This window comes from Eptesicus fuscus, chromosome 6 (assembly GCF_027574615.1).
Source record: "Eptesicus fuscus isolate TK198812 chromosome 6, DD_ASM_mEF_20220401, whole genome shotgun sequence".
NCBI lineage: Eukaryota > Metazoa > Chordata > Mammalia > Chiroptera > Vespertilionidae > Eptesicus > Eptesicus fuscus.
In genome coordinates, this window is record NC_072478.1 from 56,332,190 (window position 1) to 56,335,959 (window position 3,770).

General features: G+C 38.8%; 1 non-coding gene across 1 annotated transcript; it reads left to right on the forward strand.

Moving 5' to 3' along the window:
- Positions 1–3,024: 3,024 nt before the first annotated feature.
- On the forward strand, positions 3,025–3,158 carry LOC114233451 (U11 spliceosomal RNA). The gene has a single exon (XR_003619592.2). It is a non-coding gene; the product is annotated as a U11 spliceosomal RNA (small nuclear RNA).
- The last annotated feature ends 612 nt before the right edge of the window (positions 3,159–3,770 follow it).

The following is a 3,770-nucleotide window of genomic DNA, read 5'->3' on the forward strand; positions in this document are numbered from 1 at the left end:
CACTTTTGGGCAGGACTACAGTAAGAACACTGTTAGGCTGCATGTCACTAATGTTAAAAACAAAATGCCTTGCCAAATAGCTCTAAATTTGTGTCTGAGTGTGTGTGTGTGTCAATTAAAGCCCAAGGTTTTGGATACTTTTACTGTATAGTTAGACCCAAATTCAGTTATGCACAGAAAACCATAGACATTTGCAAGAGCTATTTAACCAGGAACCAAGATGGTTATATTTTAACTCTTCCCCCACACCCAACCCAAGTGTGTTTTTGCTAGCCAGCTCCCAGGTGTGCGAGGTGGGGGTGGGGTGGGGAGGGTGGTTTGAGTTTCAGCAAAGCATAGCAGGTGTAATGGTGGTCAGAGAAACACCTCCTTTCTTTCCACAGAATAACAGGTCATTTCACTGAGAAAAGAGCTGGGTTTTCTCCAGCACTTGCACCTTATAGCTTCAAATACATACCACATGGAGAGGATTTCCAGAAAATACAGATTGGCTACTATAAACACCTAGGGCCTGGGAGTGGAGGTTTCTATCAGTTCTTTGTCTTTGCTCTAAGGTAGGACACAACAGTGATAATGTTGTCTTCCTTCTTTTGGGTTCTGAAGTTACTTTGAAATGCACATAAAAAGTAAAAAGATAAAATAGACGTCAGGCAATCTACAGGAGATTATTGTTCTGAAAGAGATATGTAAATACTCTTTTTCAAAGACAACATTGTCTACTACTATACAGATTATAACAGATTTTATCACCCAAAGATGTAGAATGAAAATAGGAATAGAAATCTGAGGTCTCCTTCAGATGCCATATTGGCCACAAAAATAGTTTCTGACGTTGCTGGAGCAGGGACTTGACAATTTGGTGGGCTCGGATGCTGTGGCTATGAGAACCAGGCACCTGAACTTCCTCAGTGAGGTCATGATCATGGGCAAAGAAGGTGGTGCCTGCCACCAGTAAAAAAGAAAATGAACCACACACAAAGTCTGTATAATTTCCAAGCAGTTATGAGAGTCCCTTTCCTCCTTCACATTCCCTAAGTCACATGTTCTCTTGTTACATCTGCATCCTTTCTTTTCAGCAAGGTGGCCATTAGTGTCCATTTTCACTAGATATTATGTGTCTAAACACTTTGGATTTGCAGGATGGGAGATACCCATTGTGTTTTGACCTGACCTGCATGTCTCCTTGAGGAAGGCTGCGTCTATTACATATTATCCCCAGAAGATGAGAGCATGATTTAGGGATTGCTGTGTGTTTGTCTTGGGAGCTCCGTGTTGTAATGAAAAAAATCCCACACAAAGAAATTAGGCACGAGTTGAGCTCTGAAGTTGCATGCTCTGTTTCCTTTTATTGCTTCTTTTAAAGAAAATGTTCTCAGGTTTTCCTCTTGCATCAACCCAGGATAGTCTTTTGAGCAACTTATAATTTTTCAGCAGTTTCCACCCTGTGTTTTTGGATTGCCTTGGTTTTCTAACTCTTGTAGCTACTTAATTATTAACTGGTGGTTCAGGAAGTGTCATAAAACAGTGAAGTTATTTGCTAGATATACATAATAACTGACACACACATAAAATCTATACGCATACACTCGCACATAAATGTATCTCCAAATGGACTCCAAGGTGGGCAGGAATAGATTCCACGGTTGGTCTCTTGTAACATGTTTTTTGACAGTTTCTTCCTTTAGCAAAAAGAACTTTCAAAAGGCTTCTATAGCCCAGTCAGCGTGGCTCAGTGGTTGAGCACTGACCTATGAACTAGGAGGTCACAGTTCGATTTCCAGTCAGGGCACATGCCCAGGTTGTGGGCTCGATCCCAAGTTGGGGGTGGTGGTGGTACAGGAGGCAACCTATCGATGATTTTCTCTCATCATTGATGTTTCTTCTCTCTCCCTTCCTCTCTGAAATCAATAAAAATATATATATATATTTTAAAAGCTTCTGTAGTAGACAAACCTTGATAATTTTTTAAAAAAGTATTTTGTACTGTATAACTAGGGTCAACTATTGTTAAAATTTATCTAATCTCTGTTTTAACTCAGGATTTATAGAAACTTTAGGGCTCAACATCTTCCCTATTTTATATGACAATTCTCTACAGCTTAGAAGCAAGTGTGCAGGCAAAGCTCATGTTCCCAGTACAAACTTAGGTCTCTGAATTGTCATCATTACTCTAAACTTGATCTAAAATCAAACGGTATAAAAATGTTCTGATTTATGAAAAATTAGGGGATCATATGTTTATATATGAGCTGTATTTTAAATGTCATAGAATTTGATATTTAAAAGAATTCTATGGTGAATCTCTTCTCTCTCTTTCTTTCATAAAGAATTATCGCAAATCTATTTTGGGTTTTGTTGGCTTAGGTGATACACACCTTTTAAGCAGACTCCCTGCCTCCTAGCAAGTACTGTCTATATCATGAGTTCCATTTTATTACCTACAATGAATACACTCTCTAACATAACTTCTGAAACTTTTTCACTAAAGGGCTCTCCAAGCTAGAGAACACAAACACTAAATCTGTCCACCTTGGGAAGTTAACACTTTAGCCCAAAGTGGTCCAAGTCATGCTCGAATTTTCTTTGAACACCTTGCCTTCAATATTAATGCAACATTTATACTATAACTTATAATACTTGCTTATTTTAATTTAAAATGTTTTAAATTACTTACCATTCTGTAAAATTGGTGTAACAGGAAGAGGTGCCATGCTCATTCTGTGCCATCCAGCACAACCTGCACAGCTTGAAGGCCACAGACGGGATTCGTGTTCTTTGTGTGGTCGATCATTACACATTTAGTGAGTTTTTGTTTGTTTGTTTTTTAGTGCTTAAATTTACTATATATGTCTATATATCTATATATCTACATATCTACATATCTATATATCTATATATCTATATATCTACATATCTACATATCTATATATATATACATGTGTGTGTTTAAGATGGCAGAAAGTTGCAAGGATGAATGGTGAAGGGAAAAGTGGCGGTAGGAAGATTAAAAATAATAGGAGAAAAAAAAAGGGCTTCTGTAGTGAGTGGCACACATAGAGCAGCTTGATTGCTCTACATGCGGAATTGACATCAAGAGATTTCGGAAGCATAATTTTTTGGCACTTGGGCAGCTGGTGATCATTGGACCTAGCGCCCGCAAAAAAAAATACACACACACACACACACACACAAACACACACACACACACACATATATGAAAGATCTTCCTCTGCTAAGGAAGGTACCGTATATTGATTTCCTATGGTTGCCATAATACATTAGCAAACACTTTGTGGCTTAAAACAATAGAAATGTTTTCTTTCATAGTCTTGGAAGCCAGAAGTCTGAAATCAAGGTATTAGCAGGGCTGCCTCTCTCTGGAGCCTGTGGGTGGTGGGGAGAGCCTGAATATGATTCTTCCATCTTCTGGTGGGTGCTGGCTCTTCATGGCATTCCCTGACATGTGGCCCCATCACTTCAGCCTTTGGCACCATCTTCAGATTGCCTTGTCCTCTGTGTGTTTATGTCTGCTCTTCTTCTGTGTGTTTCAAATCTTCCTCTGCCTTTCTCTTACAAGGACACTTGTTATTGAATTTAGGGCCCATCTGGATAATCCATAATAGTCTCAAGATCCTTAAATTAATCACATCTTTGAAGACCCTTTTTCCAAATAAGGCAACATCCATAGTTACAGGATTTAGGATGTGGACATATCTTTTTAGGGGCCACCATTCAACCCACCACCAAAGGGATCCAGAATCAAGGTAAAG